The sequence below is a fragment of the Camelus ferus genome, chromosome 12 (genome assembly GCF_009834535.1).
Source record: "Camelus ferus isolate YT-003-E chromosome 12, BCGSAC_Cfer_1.0, whole genome shotgun sequence".
In the NCBI taxonomy this organism is placed as follows: Eukaryota; Metazoa; Chordata; class Mammalia; order Artiodactyla; family Camelidae; genus Camelus; species Camelus ferus.
Window position 1 is genome coordinate 18,105,486 of NC_045707.1, and position 23,089 is coordinate 18,128,574.

The 23,089-nt window shown below is 34.9% G+C and overlaps 1 protein-coding gene across 10 annotated transcripts in view; it reads right to left on the reverse strand.

Annotated features, from left to right (window-relative positions):
• ATF7 (activating transcription factor 7) overlaps nucleotides 1-23,089 on the reverse strand; it is an 81,666-nt gene that overhangs the window by 32,607 nt on the left and 25,970 nt on the right. The window lies entirely within an intron of this gene.

A 23,089-nucleotide genomic window follows, 5' to 3' on the forward strand; every position in this document is an offset into this window, starting at 1 on the left:
CTAGCCCTCAGCAGTCCATCATCCTGAACCTGTACGGCACTTTGAACAATCTGCACCATGTAATCTAGAATTCTAGTCTACATGGTCTCATGGTTTTATCCTTTAAAGTAGACTGTAAACCATCAGAAGGTTAAAAATATATCCTACACTTATTCTTCACCCTTCCCACCTATCCCGTATCTCGGGGCTTAACCCAATGGAGAGCACACAGTAGCTGCTCAATAAATTCCTTTTTCTGTGATTAGGTCAAGTTTTATATAGTGGTATGAGAATAACTATTGAAGAGCTTTATCACTTTTGGATTCTAAGACCTTTAACAGTGCACACTTTCTGAATGATCTGATACCTTTCCATCTCTATTTCCAAAGTATATTTTTCATTAAGAAATAAGTGAGAATCAGTGTATCCTCCCCACTATTTTGTTAGACATCAGATTCCCTATATTACAGAAAGGCACTTAGGACACTTTCAATATGCTAAAGTTATACTGCTGTTGGACACTGGTGCCGTGTCTTGTGGGTCAATCTACTTTCTTCGGGTATCTGATTCCATCACTGAACTTAATTTTATTACCAACTAAAATGCTCTGTGTAAAAAATGTCAATTTATCAATAACAACCTTTTCCTTCTTTACTCTTCAAACCATTAGTGGTAATTTTAACCACATCCTTTTGAGCATTTTCTTTTAGGATACCAATTACTTGAATTTTATTGAGCAGAATATCAGCATCCCACAGGAGTCAAGCAGTATCAAGAACTGGATTCCTTCACAGACATAGAAAACAAACTTACGGTTACCAGAGGGGAAGTGAGTGGGAAGGGATAAATTGGGAGTTCGAGATTTGCAGATACTGACTGATACATATAAAACAGATAAACAAGTTTATACTGTATAGCACAGGGAATTGTATTTAATATCTTGTAGTAGCTTACAAGTGAAAAAGAATATGAAAATGAATACATGTATATTCATGTATGACTGAAGTATTGTGCTGTACACCAGAATTGACACAACACTGTAAACTGACTATAGTTCAATTAAAAAAAAAAGAACTGGATTCCTTCTTTTACAAAGTTTACCCTGGAGTATCTGACAAGAGGAAAAGGTGTATTACAATCAAATCAACAAACCAGTTAGAGGTTGAAGAGTGGGAAAAGAATATTAAAACTCAGAGTCAACATTGAATTGCTGAACCTTCATTCTTAGGATCTGGGATTAACATCAACACATTATTCCACAAAACACAGCCCAACAATTCAACTATTTCTCTAAGTAGCAGAAGTTTTAAACACTCATCCACACCTGATCATTCATTTTTATTTTCATTCCTGTTCCCCTCTCCTGATTATGACAAGTGTAAAAAATCATGAGCCCCATGGGTGGTGTCTTGTGCCAACTAACTTGCAGGTACCTAAGAACTCACAACAAAAAAGGAAATGAGCTCCAAAGTTCATACAGGCCGACTCCAACCAGGGACTGGGCAGTATAGGAAAGAGGGTGACAAATATAATTTCTCATCAGTTTAACTGGGAAAAGATTAGGTTATTTTATTTTTGAATCTTGCGTATTATGGGTTTGAGAAATATAATCTTACTTCAGGTTTCAATACACTTAGAAAGTCCCGGTCATCTCGACTTCTATGGTATTCCCTAGTAACACAGTAAAGCAGTAAGTATAAATCTTTCCCTTCTCCTTTCTCATGCTCTCTTTTTATTTTTATTGTGGTAAAATACACATAACACAAAATTTACCATCAAAACCATTTTAAGAGTACCGCTCAGTGGTACCAAATACACTTGTATTGTGCAACCATCACCACCACCCCTCCCCCATAACTTTTTTTATCTTGTAGAACTAAAACACTATACTCATTAAACAATAACTCTCCATTCTTCCTTCCCCCCACCCCCTAGCAACCACCGTTACAGTTTGTCTTTATGATTCTGACTACTCTAAGTATCTCATATAAGTGAAATCATACAGTATTTGTCTTTTTGTGACTTATTTCACTTAGCACATCTTCAAGGTTCCTCCATGTTGTAGCATACCGCAGAATTTCCTTCCTTTTTAAGGCTGCATGATAGCCCATTGTATGTCTATAACACATTTTGTCCATTTATCAGTAGATGGACATTTGGGTTGCTTCTGCAATTTACCTATTATGAATAATGTTGCTATGAATAGGGGTGTACAAATATCTCTGCTCTCAATTCTTCTGGGTATATACCCAAAAGTGGAATTGTTGGATCATATAATAATTCTATTTTTAATTTTTTGAGGAACTGTCATACTGTTTTCCTCATTGGCTGCACCATTTCACATTTCCACCAACAACGCACAAGGGTTCCAGTATCTCCATACCCTCCCCAATACTCATTATTTTCTGTTTTTTTGTTTTGATAGTAGCCATTCTAATGTGAAGTAGTATCTCATTGTAGTTTTGATTTGCTTTTCCCTAATGATTACTGATACTGAGCATCTCTTCATGTGCTGGTTAGCTACGTGTATATCTTCTTTGGAGAAATGTCTGTTCAGTATTTTTTGTCCTTTTTTAAATCACATTTTTTGTTGTTGAGTTTCAGAAGTTCTCTATACATTCCAGATATTAAGCCCTTATCTGATACATGATTTGCAAATTTTTTCTCCCATTCCGTAGGTTGCCTTTTTACTCTGTGGATACTGTCTTTTAATGTACAAAAATTTTTTAATTTTTGTAAAATGCAATCAGTCTATTTTTTTCGTTACTTGCACCTTTGGTGTCACATCCAAGAAATCACTGCCAAATTCAATGTTGTGAAGCTTTTTGTCCTATTTTTCTTCTAAGAATTTTATTGTTAGGTCTAACATTTAAGTCCTCAATCCATTTTGAGTTAATTTTTATATATAGTGAAGGGTCCAACTTCATTCTTTTGCAAGTGAAGATCCAATTTTCCCAGCATCATTTGTTGAAAAGACTGTCCCTTCTATAAATGTTTGGTAGAGTTCACCAGTGAAGCCCAGGAATTTTCTTTGTTAGCAGACTTTTAAAAAATTACTGATTCAATCTCCTTATTAGTTATAGATGTATTCTGATTTTCTGTTTCTTCATGATTTAGTCTTGATAGGTTTTGTGTTTCTAGGAATTTGTCCATTTCATATAAGCTATCTGATTTGCCGGCAAAAAACTGTTCATAGTATTCTCTTATTATCCTTTGTATTTCTGTTGAATTGATAGTAATGTCCCCACTTTCATTCTGATTAGTAATTTTTATCTTCTCTATTTTTTTCTTAGTTCACCTAGTTAAAAGTTTGTGAATTTTGTTTATCTTTTAAAAACAAATTTTGGTTTCACTGATTATCTCTATTGTTTTTCTACTCTCTTATCTTTGCTCTAACCTATTTTATTTCCTTCCTTCTGCTAGCTTTGGTTTAGTTTGTTCTTGTTCTAGTCTCTTAAGTTGTAAAGTTAGGTTGTTGATTTGAGATCTTTTTTGTTTTTTTATGTAAGCATTATAGTTATACATTTCCCCTTTAGTTCTTCTTTCACTGTGTTCCGTAAGTTTTGATATGTTGTGTTTTTGTTTTCATTCATTTTTAAGCTTTTCCCCCCTAATTTCTCTCGTGATTTCTTCTTTGATCCATCAGTTGTTTAAAAGTGTACTGTTAAATTTCCACAATTTTGTGTATTTTCCAGTTTTATATCTGTTGTTGATTCCTAACCATTCCATTGTGGTCAGAGAATATACTCCATATATCATATCCACCTTTTAAATTCTATTAAGACTTCATTTGTGGCCTAACATATGGTCTATCCTGGAAAATGTTCCTTGTGCACTGTTGCTGTGGTTAGAGTGTTCTATATACATCTGTTAGATCTAATTGGTTTATTGTGTTAAGTCTTCTATTTCCTTACTTATCTTCTGTCTGGTTGTTCAATCCATTACTGGGAATGGGGTTATTAAAAGTCTACTTTAATATCTATTTCTCCCTTTAATTCTATCAGCTTTTACTTTACATATTTTGATGGTTTGTCATTAGGTGTGTAAATGTTCATAGTTGTTATACCTTCTTACTGCACTGAAACTTCAATGAATATATAAATAATGTCCTTCTTTGTCTTTTGTAACATATTTTGATCTAAAATCTATTTATTCTGATATGAGTATAGCCACCACTGTGCTCTTTGGGTTACAATTTGCATGACATATCTTTTTTCATCCATTTACTTTCAACCTGTTTGTGTCTTTGGGTCTCAAGTGAGTCTCCTGTAGACAGCATATAGTTGGATCATGTGGGGTTTTTCTTTGTTTTATTGAAGTATAGTTGATTTACAATATTGTGCTAGTTTCAGGCATACAGCAAAGAGATAGTTTTATATATATATATATATATAGTTTTCAGATTATTTTTCATTATAGATTATTACAGGATATTAAATATTATTCCCTGTGTTACAGAGTAAAGCCTTGTTGCTTATCTATTTTATATACAGTAGTGCATATCTATTAATCCCATATTCCTAGTTTATCCCCCCTCTCCCCTGTGGTAACCATAAATTTGTTTTTGGTGTCTGTGCATCTATGTCTGTTTTGTAAATAGGTTCATTTGCATTATTTTTTAGATTCCACATATAAGTGATACCATATAATATTTGTCTTTCTCTGTCTAACTTCATTTGGTATGATACTCACTAGGTCCATCCATGTTGCTGCAAACAGCAATATTTCGTTCATTCTTTTTTAGATCTTGTGTTTTTATCCATTCTGTCCAATCTCTGTCTTTTGAGTTGAAAGTTTAATCCACTTATATTCGAAGTAATTATTGATAAGGAGGAATTTACTTCTGTCATTGTGCTTTGTCTTCTATATGCCTTATAGGTTTTTTGTCCCTCATCTCCTGCATTACTGTCTTTTTTTTTGTGTTTAGTTTTTTATGGTAGTAAGTCTAAATTTCTTTCTCATTTCCTATTTTCTTCGTGGTTCCATGGGGATTACATTTAATATACTCAAGTTTTAATACTCTAATTCAAATGTATACCAGCTTAACTTCAATAACATACAAAAACTCTGTTCCTTTATAGTTCTCTGCTCACCTCTTTTAGTTGTTGATGTCATAAAATTACAACTTTATACATTGTGGGCCCCAAAACAAACTAATAATTCTTTTAAATGCACCAATCTCTTATATTACATGGAAAACAAGACTTGAAATTACAAGCCAATGTTACAATAATACTAGCTTTTACATTAGAAATTTTTTTCCATAAATGTACTACTGTCTTAAATCATGTAGAAAACAAAAAGTGCAATTACAAACCATTCTTACACTATTAATAATAGCTTTGTAACTGCCCACGTATTTACCTTTCTTGAGATTCTAATTTCTCCCAATGGCTTCAAGTTACTGTCTAGTATACTTTCACTTCACTTTGCAGGACTCCCTTGAGGATTTCTTGCAGGGCAGGTCTAGTGGTCACAAACTCCCTCAGCTTTTATCTCTCTGGGGATGTCTTAATTTCTCCCTCACTTTTGAAGGGCATTTTTGCTGGATATAGGATTCTTGGTTGACAGTTTTTAGTTTGAGCACTGCATGTATATTTGGTCTACTGTCTTCAAGCCCATGAAGTTTCTTATCAGACATCTGTTTACAATCTTATAGAGGATTCCTTGTACGTGATGATTCACTTCTCTCTTGCTGCTTTCAAGATTCTCTCTTTGTCTCTGGCCTTTGAAAGTTTGTTTATAATGTGTTTTGGTGCGGATCTCTGAATTCATCTTCCTTGGAGTTTGTTGAGCTTTTTGGATGTTTACAGTTATGTCTTTCATCAAATTTGGAAAATGTTCAGCCATTATTTCCTCAGTTTTTCTCTCTGCCTCTTCTTTCTTTTTCTCTATTCCCTCCCTCCCTCTTTCTCTGTCCCTTCCTCCTTCTCTCCCTCTACTTCTTGGACTCCCACAATGAGTATGTTGGTCTGCTTAATGGTATCCCACAGGTCCCTTAGGCTTTGCTTGCTTTTTGTCAGTATTTATTTTCTGTTCTTTACACTTGATAATTTCCAATCTCCTATATTCAAGTTCACTGATTCTTTCTTCTGCCTGCTCAAATACACCTTTGAATCCCTCTAGTGAATTTTTCATTTCAGTTACTTTTCAGCTCCAGAATATCTTTTTTGTTTCTTCTTAGATTTTCTCTTTATTGATATTTCAATTTTGTTCATACATTGTTTTATTGACTTTCTCCACATCTTTGTTTAGTTCTTTGAGCTTCAACACAGGTGTTTTAAAGTCTTTGTCTATCAGATCTGCCATCATGTCTTTCTCAGGGATGGTTTATGTTTATTTTTTTTTCCCTTTGAATGGGTCATACTTTGTTCTTTTTATACCCTGTCATTTTTTTTTCTTGAACACCAGGCATTTAAATCTAACAAAACAGTAACTCTGGAAATCAGATTTCTCTCCCCTCCCCACAATTTGCTGATTTTTGTTATCATTTTTGTTATGTTTGTTGTAGGGTATCTCTGTGCTAAGAATCAGCCTGAGGTGTATGTCTTCTCATGTCTTTTCTGATCCTTTCCCTAGGCATGCACACTTTCTAATTTTCCCCACATATGCTGTTAGTTGTTTTTGAATGTCTCAGACTTTAATGTCTGCCTCCCAAAAGGGGAAAAAAGTAAAAAATGAAGGGGAGAAAATGGGCACAGGCCCTTTAAATTCCCTAGAAGTCACTTCAGCCAGAGAGGGAGGGTCTTGTAACAATGTGAGGAGGTGCAACAAAATGGCTACCAGCCTACACTTCTGTGATCAGAAGCAACAATCAGCACCCTGAGAACAGATCCCTGATACTTAGAGGAAAGGGTCCTTTTTGCCCATCCTAATTCCCCCATATGCTAAGCTACTGTTAGGTACTTGCAGCTGAAATCATTCCTAACCAATACATGATGATCTTCAGGACACAGAGTTTTCCTCATTTTCTATTTAAGGAATTTAGAAATGGAATATGTGAAAAAATATCCCATTCTACATCTCTAAGAGTATTTATCAATTGTACCTAATGCAGAATTCCATTGTCATTTTCACATAGTATACCAAATAAATTACTCTATCTCACCATCACCTATTGCCCCAGGGCTCCTTAAAAACAATGGCTATATACTGTCTGGGCTTTTGGGAAGGACAAAACAGTAAGAGAGAGGCACCTTAAGATGCTGCTCTTGAAACTAAATAAGTTAAAGATCACTCTTCTCTACGGTATGGAGTTTTAGGCTTAACTACATCTTTTCTTATTCCTGGCTGGCCCTCTCCCTCCATACCTTATGGCACTCTTGGAAACTATGCTAAAGAATTAACAATAGATCCATTATCTTTCTTTAGGCGGCAGCTACTTACTTGGATGGATTAAATGCTCAATGAACTTTAAAGGACCAGTGCCCAGGAGTAGAGAAATCCCAAGGGCAATTCAGCAGGACTTGATCCTGTGTCAGTAACATAGCTAATTGCTTTCTCCGTAGCTCTTGCCTAATGGTAGAACTTTTAGTATTCTACTTTCCAGATGTAGCCACTTAGTTGGGGTACCATTAAAGTTCCCAAAGGGATAACTTTAGTTCTTAACAAAGCAAGGAAAGCTTTTTGGGTCAAAATGATTATCACACAGTCCTATTAAGTTCTTGTTGACATTAAAAACACATTTTTCAATCTCATCTTTCTTCCCAAATTCTTATTAAGATATTATGAGTCTTTGAAAAACATATCAAAGACTTCTATCTTCTAATTTCCAACAAAGTAAGTGTTGTCATTCCCAGATCTCACATATGGGTGGGAAGGACATAGATGCAGTGTGAACAGTGTGGACCATAACTGTGTTTTTCTCTTGGACTGCTGAAAATTTCACTATGGAAAAAGAATACTTTATAAACACTTCTTGATCATACAGGAGATTCTGAATGCTTATAACAAGTACTGAGCAAAGCATGTATGAGTCACAGTACAGAGCCTACAATAACTAAAACTCTGCCTTGTAAGGGTATATACAATTCAGTACTGTAACCATTAAGCCAAAAGAAAAATTAAACCTGGGGAAGAGAGAGAGGCTTAGAGGGAAAGATGGAGGGGAGAGGACAAGGAAAGCAAGATCTCAGTCTCCAAAACTGAGTGCTTAGTCTGTTGGAGCAAACTTACAAGATTACACTCACTCACTCTCAGATAATTCCAAAATGCAGCAATGCATTTTTTGTTTTAAACAAGTTATCAAATCTTAAGTGCCCAGAGTTTTCACATACACAGAAGAGGTTACAGGCTGGTAAAGAAACAGGCAAAGACAAAGACTCGAATGGTTTGGCAGTCTCTAGAATAAACCAGAAACTTGTAAGGTATACTGATTCTGTCTTGCAACCTTAATTTAGTGCAAAAAAAAAAATTCTTACCCTGATTTGCTGACATATTCAGTTGATTCATTATCTTTGTGTCTAACCTGGAACGTTTTGAAATAAAAACAAGCAAATAGCAAACTCATTAAATTTTGGATGTTTGCTTTTTAGCCATTAGAGATATATTTTAGAATGTTGGCCACTGAACAGAAGTCTATAATAAAAGAACACAGGCAGGTAAGGGGAAAGAATGGACCCTATGCTGCCTAACAGTAACACTTACCCACATGCTCCTTGACTTTCACAGTGATCCAATACAGCGAGAACATCCAATACTTGGGAAACTGCCCCTGCTAACCTCTTCAGCCTCATCTCCTGCTGCTCTCCATCCCAATTTGTGCTCCATCAACATCAAACTACCTGCAGTTTCTCTGAACATGCTATGCTGTTTCATTCTTTTGTATCTGCTGTTGTGTTACATGTTCTTCTCCACTTTCTCTGTCTGGCAAACTTTTATTTATCTTTCAAAACTAGTTAAAGCATCATTTCCTTCCTGAAGCCTTCTCTGACGTCTAACAGACCTCTTGATAACTTGCAAATACTTATATTATTCATTACATATATCATGTTACAAGTAACTGCATTTTTATGTGTCTGATTCCTCGATGAGAGAGTGAATACACTGATGTCTTACACATCTTTCTGTCACAGTATCTAGCATGGTGTCTAGCACATTGCAGATATTAAAATTTTTTAATTAAATCAAACCTACAAAAGCTAATGAGGGTCTGACTGAATTGTGAAACTTATTCATGGACTACTTTCTGAAAACCTGTCCCCAGACTTACTTAAGGTTGGAGGTACCTGGCAAAATACACAAAGAGAAATGCCTTGATATAATCTTAACAATGGCTCCTTTGTGTGCACTAAATCTCTCACAAGAGACCTTTGTGAAAACCCATAGTCAATTTTTTTTTAGCACCTTTATTGTGGTATGGTTCCTATACAGTAAACTACACATATTTCAGATATACAATTTGATGAATTTTGATAAATGTATACACCCATGAAATCACCGCCACAATCAAGATAGCTAACATTCCCATCACTTCCCAAGAGGTGCAATTTTCATTTATCCCTTTCCACCCCCTTTAGTCTCTGGTAACCATAAGTTTGTTCTCTATGTCTGTGAGTCTGTTTCTGTTTTGTATGTAAGTTCATCATTTGTGTCCTTTTTTTAAGATTCCACATATAAGCAATATCATATGGCATTTTTTCTTTCTTTCTGGCTTACTTCACTTAGAATGACAATCTCCAATTCCATCCATGTTACCTATAGTCAATTTTTGATTGTAGTCTAAAATGATAACAAATTGCTCCAATTACATAGAACCTCCCCCCATTATATCAGAATATAGACAAGCCAGGAGGTGGTAATGGGATCCTATTAACCTTCATCTCACATTACAGCAAACCCATCTGTTAGGGGAAGAGAAGAGAGAAAGGATAAATATAAAAGCCATTAAGCATACTGATGGTGTCAGGGAAAAACTAAGATTCTGGTATTCCTAGTCCTCGCTTCTTGGTAACAACTCACAATAACAAATTGCAGATTTCAACCATAGTGTGGTAGGCCAATAATGGCTCCTGTGTTAGTTTGCTAGAGCTGACAAAGTACCACAAACCTGGGGCTTAAACAACAGAAATTTATTGTCTCCCAATTTTGGAGGCCAGAGTTTGAAATCAAAACGTCAGCAGGGCTGGTTCCTTTTGAATGACATGAGGGAGAATCTGTCCTAGTTTCTCTCCTAGCTTCCAGTGGTTTGCCAGTTATCTTTGGTCTTTCTTGGTTTGTGGCAGCATAACTCTAATCTCTATTCCTGGGGTGCATGTCTGTGTCCCATTTCTTAATTTTATAAGGACACCATTTGTACTGGATTAGGGGCCTACCCTACTCCAGTATGACCTCATATCAACTAATTACATCTATAATCCTATTTCCAGATAAGGTCACATTCTGAGGTACTTGGGGCTAGGACTTAAACATGTAAATTTGGGAGCACACAATTCAACTCATAATAGCTCCCAAAGATATGTCCATGTCCTAATTCCTAGAACCTGTGAATGACACCTTAGATGATGACTCAATTAAGGGTTCTTAGATGAAGAGGTTATCCTAGATTATACAGTTGGGCCCTCAATGCCAACACAATTATCCTTATAAGAGAGAGGTAAAGGGAGATGCACATAAACAGGAGAAGGTGATGTGAAGACAGAAGCACAGACTGGAGTGATGTGGTCACAAGCCAAAAAATGCTGGTAGTCACCAGAAGCTAGGAGAGGTAAGGAAAGGATTTTTCTGAGAGCCTCCAGAAGACGTGTAGCTTTGTTCATGCCTTGATTTCGAACTTCTGGCCTCCTGAACTCTGGGCATAACAAATACAATAGATATTAAACCAACTATCAATAATCACTTTAAATGCCAATAGTCTAAATATGTCAATTAAAAGAGATTATGAGAGTGGATCAAAAAACAAGACCCAATTATATATTGTTTATAAGAAGTTCACTTTAAATATAAAGACATACATAGATTAAAAGAAAGGGGATGAATAAAGATATATTATGGTAACACTAATCAAAAGAAAGGAGAGTAGCTATATTAATTTCAGACAGAGCAGAATCCAGAGCTAGGAAAGTCATCAGGTATAAAGAGGCATTACATAATGATAAAGGGATAAATACTCCAAAAAGACAAAAAAAAAATTCCTTAATATATATGTGCCTAACCATAGAGTGTCAAAATACCTGAGGCCAAAACTGGTAAAACTGCAAGGAGAAAGAAATGAATCCACTATTATAGTTGGAGACTTTAACACTCCTCTATCAGAAATGGACAGATCCAGCAGGCAGAAAATCAGTATGGACAAAGGTGAATTCAACAGTACCATCAATCAACTGGATATATTGACATCTATAGAATACTTCATTCAAGAACAGCAGATTACACATTCCTCTTAAGTCCACAAAGAAGGAACATTCACCTAGACAGACCTCATTCTGGGCCATATAACATATCTTAACAAATTTAAAAGACTAGAAATCATACAATATCTGCTCTCAGACCACAACAGAATTAAACTAGAAATCAATAGCAGAAAGATAGCTGGAAAAATCTCCAAATACTTGGAGACTAAATAACACATTTCTAAATAACACATCAGTCAAAGAAGAAACAGAAATCTCAAGAGAAACTTTAATATAATTTTAACCGAGTGAAGATAAAAATACAACTGTACCAAAATTTGTGGAATGCACAAAAGTAAGGCTTAGAGAGTAATATATAACATGAATGGATATTTAGAAAAGAAGAATGATCTAAAATCAATAAGCTTTCATTTCAGGAAATTAAAAAAGAAGAGTAAATTAAATCCAAAGTAAGCAGAAAAAAATTAATAAAAACTAGAACAGAAATCAATACAACCAAAACCTGTTTCTTTGGAAAGAGTAATAAAATTGATAAATCTCTAGGTAAGCTAACTAAGAAAAGAGAGAAGATACAAATTATTAATACAAATGAAAGAGGGACATCACTACAGACTGCATGGACATTAAAGGAAAATAAAGGAATATTATGAACAACTCCATGTCCACAAAATTGATAGCCTAGATGAAATGGACTAATTCCTTAATAGACACAATCTGCCAAAACTCATGCAAGAAGTGGACAATCTGCAAATGACAAATGCTGGAGAGGCTGTGGAGAAAAGGGAACCCTCCTACACTGCTGGTGGGAATGGAGTTTGGTGCAGCCACTGTGGAAAACAGTATGGAGATTCGTCAATAGACTAGGAATAGACTTACCATATGACTCAGGAATCCTGCTCCTGGGCATATATCCAGAAGGAACCCTACTTCAAAATGATACCTGCACCCCAATGTTCATAGTAGTACTATTTACAACAGCCAAGACATGGAAACAGCCTAAATGTCCATCAACAGATGACTGGATAAAGGTGTCGTATATTTATACAATGGAATACTATTCAGCCATAAAAACAGACAACATAACGCCATTTGCAGCAACATGGATGTTCCTGGAGAATGTCATTCTACGTGAAGTAAGCCAGAAAAAGAAAGAAAAATACTATATGAGATTGCTCATATGAGGAATCCAAAACAAAAACAAAAACAAAAACAACATAAATATAAAACAGAAACAGATTCATAGACACAGAATACAAACCTGTGGTTGTCAAGGGGGAGAGGAGTGGGAAGGGACAGACTTCAAAACGCAGAATAGATAAACGAGATTATACTGTATAGCACAGGGAAATATATACAAGATCTTGTGGTAGCCCACAGTGAGAAAAAAAAATGTGACAGTGAATATATGTATATTCATGTATAACTGAAAAATTGTGCTCTACACTGGAATTTGACACAGCATTGTAAAATGACTATAATTCAATTAAAAATGTAAAAAAACTAGGGGGAAATAACATATAAAATAAAAGCAAAAGAAAGTATAAAATTAATTGTTAAAAAAAAAAGAAGTGGACAATACGAATGGGCCTATATCTATTAAATAAATTGACTCAATAATTAACAACCTTCCAAAACAGAAAGCACCAGGCCCAGATGGGTTCACTGGTGAATTCTAGTAAATACTTAAGGAGTAAATTAGACCGATTCTCTATAATCTCCTCTAGATGATAAAAGCAAAGAAAATACTTCCTAACTTATTCTAAAGGCCGGCATTACTCTAATACCAAAATCAGACCAAGAAAAGAAGACTACAGACCATTTTTTCATGAACATTGATGCAAAAATCCTCAACAAAATATTAGTAAATCAAATCCAACAACGTATTAAAAGAATTATACACCACAACCAAATGGGATTTATCTCAAGTATGCAAGACTCGTTCAACATTAGAAGATTAACTGATGTAATCCCTTACATCAGGCTAAAGGAGAAAAACCACATTATCATATCAATAGATATAGAAAAAAACATCTGACAAAATCCTACACTCATTCATGACAAAAATTCTCAGCAAACTAAGAATATAGAGGAGCTTCATTAACTTGATAAAGAACATCTACAAAATACCTACAGCTAACATTATACTTTATGGTGAAAAACTCAAAGCTTTCCTTTTAAGATTAAGAACAAAGCAATGATGTCCCCTCTCACCACTCCTTTTCAACATTGTACTGGACATCTAGCTAATGCAGTAAGACAAGAAAAGAAACGAAAAGACATACAAATTGAGAAGGAAGACATAAAACTGTCTTTGTTCACAGATGACATGGTCATCTACATAGAAAATCCAAAAGAATCAACAAAAAACTCCCAGAATTAATAAACGATTATAGCAAAGTTGCAAGATATAAGGTTAATATACAAAAGTCAGTTGTTTTCCTATATACCAGCAATTAAAAAGTGGAATTTGACATTAAAAACACAATGCCACTTACATTAGTACCTCTTCAAATTAAATACTTAAGGTATAACTAACCAAAAATGTACAAGAGCTACATAGGGAAAATTATAAAACTCTGATGAATGAGGTGGAAAGATATAGGTCAGTGGTAGAGTGCATGCCAGCATACACAAGGTCCTGGATTAAATTCCCAGTACCTCTGTTTAAAAAAGAAAAACAAATAAATAAAACTCAAATTACTTCCCCCATTAAAAAAAAATGAAAACTTTGATGAAGGAAATCAAAGAACTAAATAAATCGATATTTATTGTCAGATCTTCCCAACTTGATCTACAGATTTAATACAGTCCCAGTCAAAATCCCAGCAGTTATTTTGTGGATGTCTAAAGTTTGTATGGAGAGGCAGAAGACCCAGAATATCCAAGACAATACTGAAGAAGAACAATGTTAATGGACTGACACTACCTGACTCCACGATACAGTATAAAGCTACGGTAATCAAGACAATGTAGTGTTGGTGAAAGAACAGATTAAAAGATCAATGTAAGACAACAGAGAGTCCAGAAACAGACCCATATAAATATAGTCAACTGATCTTTAACAAAGGAGTAAAGGCACAAAGGCATTTTTCTCAAGTGCATATGGAATATTCTCTAGGATACATCACATGTTAGACCACAAAACAAGTCTTAATAAATTAAAAAACTGAAATCATATCAAGCATATTTTCTGACCACAATGATATAAAACTAGACATCAATCACAAGATAAAAACTGGAAAGTTCACAAATATGTGGAGATGAACCACACTACTGAACAACCAATGGGTCAACAAAGAACTCGAAAGAGAAATCAAAAAATACCTTGAGGCAAATGAAAATGGAAATATAATATACCCAAACTTACGGGATGCAGCAAAAGTAGTTATAAAAGGGAAGTAAACAGTAATAAATGCCTGCCTAAAGAAACAAGAAAAGTCTCAAATAAGCAACATAACTTTACATTTCAAAGAACTAGAAAAAGAACAAATGAAGCCTTAAGTGGAAGGAAATAACAAAGATCAGAGCAAAAATAAATGAATTAGAGACTAAAAAGGCAATAGAAAAGATTAATGAAACCAAGAGCTGGTTCTCTGAAAAAGTAAATGAAATTGACAGACCTTTAGCTAAAATAACCCAGATAAAGACAGAGGACAAAATAAACAAACAAACAAACAAAATAAATGAAAATCAGAAGTAAAAGAGGAGATAATACAATTGGTATCTTAGAAATATGAAGTATCATAAGACACTACTACAATTATTAGCCAAAAAATTGGACACCCTAGAAGAAATAGATAAATTCCTAAAAATACACAACCTCCCAAGACTGAGTCATGAAGACATAGAAAATACGAAGAGGCGGTTTACTAGTAAGGAGATTGAATCAGTAATCAAAAACCTCCCAACAAACAAAAGTCCAGGACAAGATGGCTTCACTGGTGAACTCTATCAAACATTCAAAGAAGAATTAATACCAATCCTTCTCAAACTTCCAAAAAAATGAAAGAGGAGGGAACACTTCCAAACTCATTTTACAAGGCCAGCATTACCCTCATACCAAAACCAGACAAAGATACCACAAGAAAAGAAAGTTATAGGCCAGTATCATCCCTGATAAACATAGACGCCAAAATCATCAACAAAATGTTAGCAAATAGAATTCAACAGTACATTAAAAGGACCATATACCATGATCAAGTAGGACTTATTTCAGGGATGCAAGGATGGTTCAACATCTAAATCATTCAATGTGATACACCACATTTACCAAATGAAGGATAAAAAGCATCTGATCACCTCACTAGATCCAAAAAAAAGCATATGACAAAATTCAACATCCCTTATGATAAAAATTCTCAACAAAGTGGGTATAGAGAGAATATACCTCAATATAATAAAGGCCATATATAACAAGCCCACAGCTTATGTCATACTGAACTATGAAAAGCTGAAAGCATTTCCTCCAACATCAAGAACAAGACAACGATGTCCACTCTTAACACTTTTATTCATAATATTGGAAGTCCTAGCCAGAGCAATTAGGCAAGAAAAATAAATAAAAGGCATCTAAATTGGAAAGGAAGAAGTAAAACAATCACTATTTGCCAATGATATGATATTATACATAGAACACCCTAAAGACTCCGCCAAAAAATTCTTAGAATAAATTAACTCAGCAAAGTTTCAGGATACAAAATCAATATATAAAAATCAGTTGCATTTTTATACACTAATAATAAACTATCATAAAGAGCAATTAAGAAAATAATCCCATTCACAATCACATTATAAAGAATAAAATACCCAGGAATAAATTTAACCACAGAAGTGAAAGACATGTATGCTGAAAACTCTAAGACAATGATGAAAGAAACTGAAGAAGACACAAATAAGTGGAAAGATATTCATGCTCATGGACTGGAAGAATTAATATTACTAAAATGTCCATACTACCCAAAGCAATCTACAGGATCAACGCAATTCCTATCAAAATTCCAATAGCATTTTTCACAAAAATATAATAAACAATCCTAAAATCTGTATGAAATCACAAAAGATCCCAAACAGCCAATGCAATCTTGAGAAAGAACAAAGCTGAAGGCATCACGGTCCCTGATTTCAAAATATATTACAAAGCTATTGTTATCAAAACAGTATAATATTGGCATAAAAACAGACACAAATATCAATGAAACAGAATAAAGAGCCCAAAGTAAATCCATGCATACATGGCCAATTAATTTACAACAAAGGGGCCAAGAATATACAACGGGGGAAGGACAGTCTCCTCAATAAATGGTGTTGGAAAACTGGACAGCCACATGCAAAAGAATAAAACTGGACTACTATCTTATACCATATACAAATGCTAACTTGAAATGTATTAAAAACTTGAATTTAAGACCTGAAACCATAAAATTCTTGAGGACAAAACATAGGCATAAGCTCCTTGCCATCCATCCTGGTGACTTTTTTTTTTTTTTTTTTTGATCTGACACCAAAAGTAAAGGTAACAAGAGCAAAAATAAACAAGTGGGACTACATCAAACTAAAAAGCTTCAACCATCAATAAAATGAAAAGGCAACCTACTGAATAGGAGAAAATGTTTACAAATCATGAATTCAATAAGAGCTTAATATCCAAAATAAAGAACTCATATACCTTAGTGTCAAAACCCCAAACAATTCAATTAAAAAAATGGCAGAAGATCTGAATAGATATTTTTCCAAAGAAGACATACAGATGGCCAACTGGTACACAGAAAGATGTTTAATAATACTAATCTGTATCCATGGATACAGAGGGCCAATCATATGTGGAATCTTAAAAAACAAACAAAACAAAACCTCACTAAGCTTATAGATATAGAGAACTGATTGGTGGTTACCAGAGATGGGGGGTGGGTGGGCAAAATGGGTCAGGAGGGTCAAAAGGCACAAACTTTCAGTTATAAAATAAATAAGTCAGGGGATGTAGTGTACAGCATGGTGACTATGGTTAATATATTACATATGTGAAAGTTGCTAAGAGAGTAAAAGTTCCTATCACAAGAAAAAAAATTCTGTAACTATGTATAATGATGAATGTTAACTATATTTATTGTGTGATCATTTTGCAATATATATAAATATCAAATCATTATGTTGTACAAAACTACAATGAGATATCACCTCACAACAGCTAGAATGGTCATCATGAAAAAGTCGACAAACAATGAATGCTGGAGAGGGTGTGGAGAAAAGGCAACCCTCCTACACTGTTGGTGGAAATGTTAATTGGTGCAGCACTATGGTAAACAGTATGGAGGTGCCTTAAAAAACTAAAAATAGACTTACCATATGATCCAGCAATCCCACTCCTGGGCATATACCCAAAGAAAAATATAATTCAAAAAGACACATGCATCCCAATGTTCATAGCAGCACTATTTACAATTGCCAAGACACAGAAACAACCCAAAATGTCCATCAACAGGTGACTGGATAAAGAAAATGTGATATATATACACAATGGAATACTACTCAGCCATAAAAAATAAAGTAATGCCATTTGGTGGGGGTAGGGTGCAGGATATAGCTCAGTGGTAGAGCATGTGCTTAGTATGCACAAGGTCCTGGGTTCAATTCCCAGTACCTCTATTAGATAAATGAATAAATGAATAAATGAATGAATGAATGAATGAATAAACCTAATTGCCTCCCCTTACCAAAAAATAAAAAGTAAAAAATAAATGCCATCTGCAGCAACATGGATGGACCTGGAGATTGTCATTCTAAGTGAAATTAGCCAGAAAGAGAAAAAAAAATGCCATATGATATCACTTATATGTGGAATCCAAAAAAAGGGGACACAAATGAACTACTTATTATTTATAACTTAGCTGACTGATTTCTTGAATATGTGTAAGCACATTTGACTGTCCTTTATGATTGGATTACTGTATTCTGTTGATTCTTACTTTGTGGTTGGCTTTATTCCTTTGATAACTAGGTAAGTTTAAGAAGCTAAGGCTCTAAACTGTTCCTAGAAATAATGAACAGTACATATATGTAAATTTTAAAATAGTATTATCTCTCAATGAGTCGCTCTTCCTAGAATAAACTTTGTTTACCCCCCAAAAATCATTATGTTGTACACCTGAAACTAACACAATGTCATATGTCAATTATACCTCAATTTTTAAAAAAAGGAGCAAATACAATGGAGTAAAAATAATCTTCTTGACAAATAGTGCTGGGACAACTGGAAATCCACATGTAAAAAGTGAATCTAGACCCGGACTTTAAACCTTTTGCCTAAATTAACTCAAAATGGATCACAGACATAAATGTAAAACACAAAACTATAAACTCCCAGAAGATAACACAGGAAAAAACCTAGGTAATCTTGGATTTGGCAATGACTTTAGATACAACACCAAAGGCACAATCCATGAAAGGAATAACTGTTAAGCTAGACTTCATTAAAATTAAAAAACTTCTCAAGAGAATGAGAAGGCCTGGGAGAAAGTACTTGCAAAACACACATCTGATACAAGACTGTTATTCAAAATACACAAAGAACTCTTAATACTCAACAATAAGGAAACAAACAACCCAATTAAAAAATAGGCAAAAGCTCTTAACAGACATTTTGCCCAAAGATACACAGACAGCAAATAAACATACGAAGAGACGCTCAACATTGTATGTCATCAGGGAAATGCAAATTGAAACAACAATGACATACCACTACACATCTATTCTATTGGCTAAAATCTGGATCACTGACAACACCAAATGCTGACAAAGGTGTGAAGCAAAAGGAACTCTCATTCGTTGCCAGTGGGAATGCAAAATGGTAGAGCCATTTTGGAAGACAATTTGGCAACTTCTTACAAAAACAAACATATTCTTACCACACGATCTAGCAATCATGCTCTTTGGTATCTATCCAAAGGGGCTGAAAACTTATGTCCACACAAAAACTTCACATAGATTTTTATAGCAGCTTTATTTATACCTGCCAAAAATTGAGAGGGGAGGGTGTAGCTCAGTGGTAAAGTGCATGTTTAGTATGCAAGAGCTCATGGGTTCAATCCCCAGTACTTCTGTTAAATAACAATAAATAAATAAATAAACCTAATTACTCCCCAAACCAAAAACAAAACAAAAAAAATTATAATTGGCAAAAATTGGAAGCAACCAAGATATCCTTCAGCAGGTGAATGGATAAATAAACTGTGGTATATCCAGACAATGGTATATTATTCAGCACTAAAAAGAAATGAGGTATTAAGCCATGAAAAGACGTGGAAGCTTAAATGCATTTTAAGTGAAAGATGGCAATCTGAAAAGGCTACATACTGTATGATTCAAACTATATGGCTTTCTGGAAAAGGCATATAGCTCTGGTGACAGTATAAAGATCAGTGGTTACTGGGAGTAGAGAGGTAGGGGGGAAAGATGAATAGCTGGAGCAAAGAAGATTTTTAGGGCAGTGAAAATACTCTATATGATAATATAATGATGAATACATGTCATTATATACTTGTCCAAACCCATTAAATGTACAACACCAAGAGGGAACTCTAAGGTAAGCTATGGACTGTGGGAGATTATGATGTGTCAGTAGAGGTTCATTAGTTGTAACAAATGTGCCACTCTGGTGGGGAATGTTGGTAACAGGGGAGGCTATGTATGTGTGGAGGCAGAGAGTATGTGGGGAAATCTCTGTCCCTTCCTCTCAATTTTGCTGTGAATCTAAAATTGCTCTAAAAAAGTCTTTAAAAATGTTTAAGAAAAATCACCAAGGAAAAATATACAGCTTATTACAAGTTCATTGTCATAGAGTGCTCAGAAAAAGCCTGAAAAATTAAGCCTTAAGTAGAGTACTTATTGCTTATATTTCTAATGTTAAGACAGAAAAGCATGGCAGAGCAGAAAGTCCAGCTACCGAACAAGAATTGTCGTCTCTTTGACAGAGCTCCAATCCAATTATGCCCTAGCCACTGATTTTTCTATCACCATTTCCTCTTTGTTTCAGAGACAGCATCCACGACCTTTTGTTCATGTGGTGGAGGAAAATATTGCTTCCCAGAAAGGCTTAGCCCGCTGCATTTTACTAGATCAAGAAAAAACAAAAAGCCATCCGACTCTGACAAGCTGATTACTGTCTATGGAGGAGCAAAATGCTTCCCTTAGGACTAAGAGAATAGCCAACAAGGTACAATATGTTCAAACCTTTAACCACTGCTCTGCCATGAGCTGCTACATATGTGCACACAACTCTCTCTCCTCTGAGCATTCACATGCGTAACTGAAAGTGCAAGCCTCCATAAGGCCTTGTCTGGCTATAGCTTCAAATGCATATACAGTGAACGAATGCTGAAATAGTCTCCCCTTCTCGCTTTTGCAATTATCTAGGTAAAATTTAAAAGGGAAGAAAAGGAAGGGCTGAAGAGGGAATAGCTAAATTGTTGAATCTAATATGGTACCCTATAAAACATACTTAGACACCTAGACTCCTGAAAATTTTAGGTAACTTTTATTGTCCTCTCTCAGTACTAAGTGGGCTACAGTCTTTTCCTTAGTCCTAAGAAATACCTGAAACTGAAGTAAAATGACAACTGTCTGAAGTTATAAACATAAAACAGTGAACAAATTAATGCATACAGATTGCCACTGTGTAAAAAAAATGATGCTCACTGAAGTGATAGATGTCTGTACTACTATCTGCCCACTCTGGTATTATACAGCTAACTCCACCTACACACCACAACTGAGATCTTTAAAACTTGATTTCACTTGATTCAAATAACTTTTAGTAGTGAAAAGTTTGTTGTTGTTGTTGTTGTTCTGGTCAGTAAGCTTGAGAACAGAGACACAAAAAGGAGGTAACTGAAGCTAGCATTGAAATGGAGGACCTTTCTCTTTTTTAAAATAATCATCCATTCTATTAAGTTGTCATGGTCTATCTGATAATCTCTTATGAGCCAAGTTTGTAGTTTGCTCAGTGGGTTGCTGCTCTGAATCACTTTTTTTTTTAATTAAATATTTACAGTTTTACAGAAACATTCAGCAGGACACACACACACATTTATACGCACAACTGATTGGCTTGTCGGAGGCATCCAGCAAAGTAAACAAGAGATCTTTGGAAACCTAGAGTAATCATTTTGGTAGTTTGTGACCTTGCCCAAAGAGGCATTCTCAGCTCTGAGGCCAAGAATTTGACTTCATGGTCAGAGGTAGAAAAGACGAGATTCCAGTCAGATATTTCCTGCACTTGAATGCAGAATTAGTTTTACATATTCCACAGTTATATAATCATTATCAGAATCAAGAAGGAAATGTATATTTTAAAAAACTTTCCAGTAAAAGATAAAGATATTCAGACAAAACATACAAAGAATACCTTAACTAAAAATATCAACTATAAGACTCTCCAATCTCTTTTGATCCTTTATGTGTACTTCTACGTATTTTTATCACAAATTATTTCACATAAATATTTCCATATATCTACTTAGCCATATTGTTTCACTTCCAATGATAAATGAAATGTCCACTGCATCAACACACCACAGTTCATAAGAGAAAAGGAAAGAGCAGATATGTGGAAGTGCTGCTATGAAGTCGAAGAAGGAAAATTGTGAGATGTGAGTGGAGAAGAATTCTAGTATTTAACAGTTAAGATCCTCCATATGTAGTCATATGTCCAAAAAGTCAGAGAATAAGCAAGTTAGCAATCACTGGGCAGATCATACATCTCACTACACTGGTAACATACTCCTAATCATATCCTGATCTCACCTTAGTCATATTTCCTCTTATTACCAATCAGTACAGCAGCCACAATCACAAAAGCCCCACTGCTACATGGCACTATGTAAAGCAAGACAGCCAAATACCATCCTTTGCATTTGGGAGAATATAGGCATAAAACTAAGACAAGGAAGGGAATATGAAGCAGGAAGTGACCCAGTCTAGAATTCACAAAGATGATACCACAATGTTTCTTTGGGCCTGTTAGCGGAGAATGCTGAAGCTATGATTTTTAGGTCACAGTTTTCTAGTTCTGTCTACATTTCTGGTTGGTCAAAAATTAGTTTTCTTTCCTATCTTAAAACCATGTCCCTGCTACTAAACAGTGGTTGTTTACCTCACAGAGAGTTAGATACATCTCAGCAGCATTTCTAGGCAGATAAAAAACATTACAGATTAATAAGACTAAGGCAGTTGCAGAGAGGGCTCTTCATTTTAGTAAGAATTCTTATCTTTTTGTACAGGCAGACTCAGCTGTTGACCCAGCTCTCTGGTATGGCAGCCAGACGTCTCTCTAGATCAGAAACAAACTATAGCCAGGACTTAAGTGATTGCATTTGGGCCATTTACCACCGCTACTTACAACACATTTTTTTTTTCTATGCTAGATGTGCATATTTACATATGTATGGAAAAGAATAAGGAAGCAATTTATCCCAATAGAAGTGCTGGTCTGAAGTCTGTCTCAGTTTGTATTGCAGCTCCATCACACACACAAAAATTTTTTTAATGGAGGTACTGGGGATTAAACCCAGGACCACGTGCATGCTAAGCACATGCTGTACCATAGAGTAATTACCCTCCTCCTACAAAATATTATATGACCTTGTACAAGTTATTTAACCTCTCTGAGCCTTCATTTTCTCAATTATAAAATGGAGATAACATTATATCCTCCCTCAGGGGATTTCTAGGGTTAAATAAAATAGTATCTGTTAGTACTTCTGAAC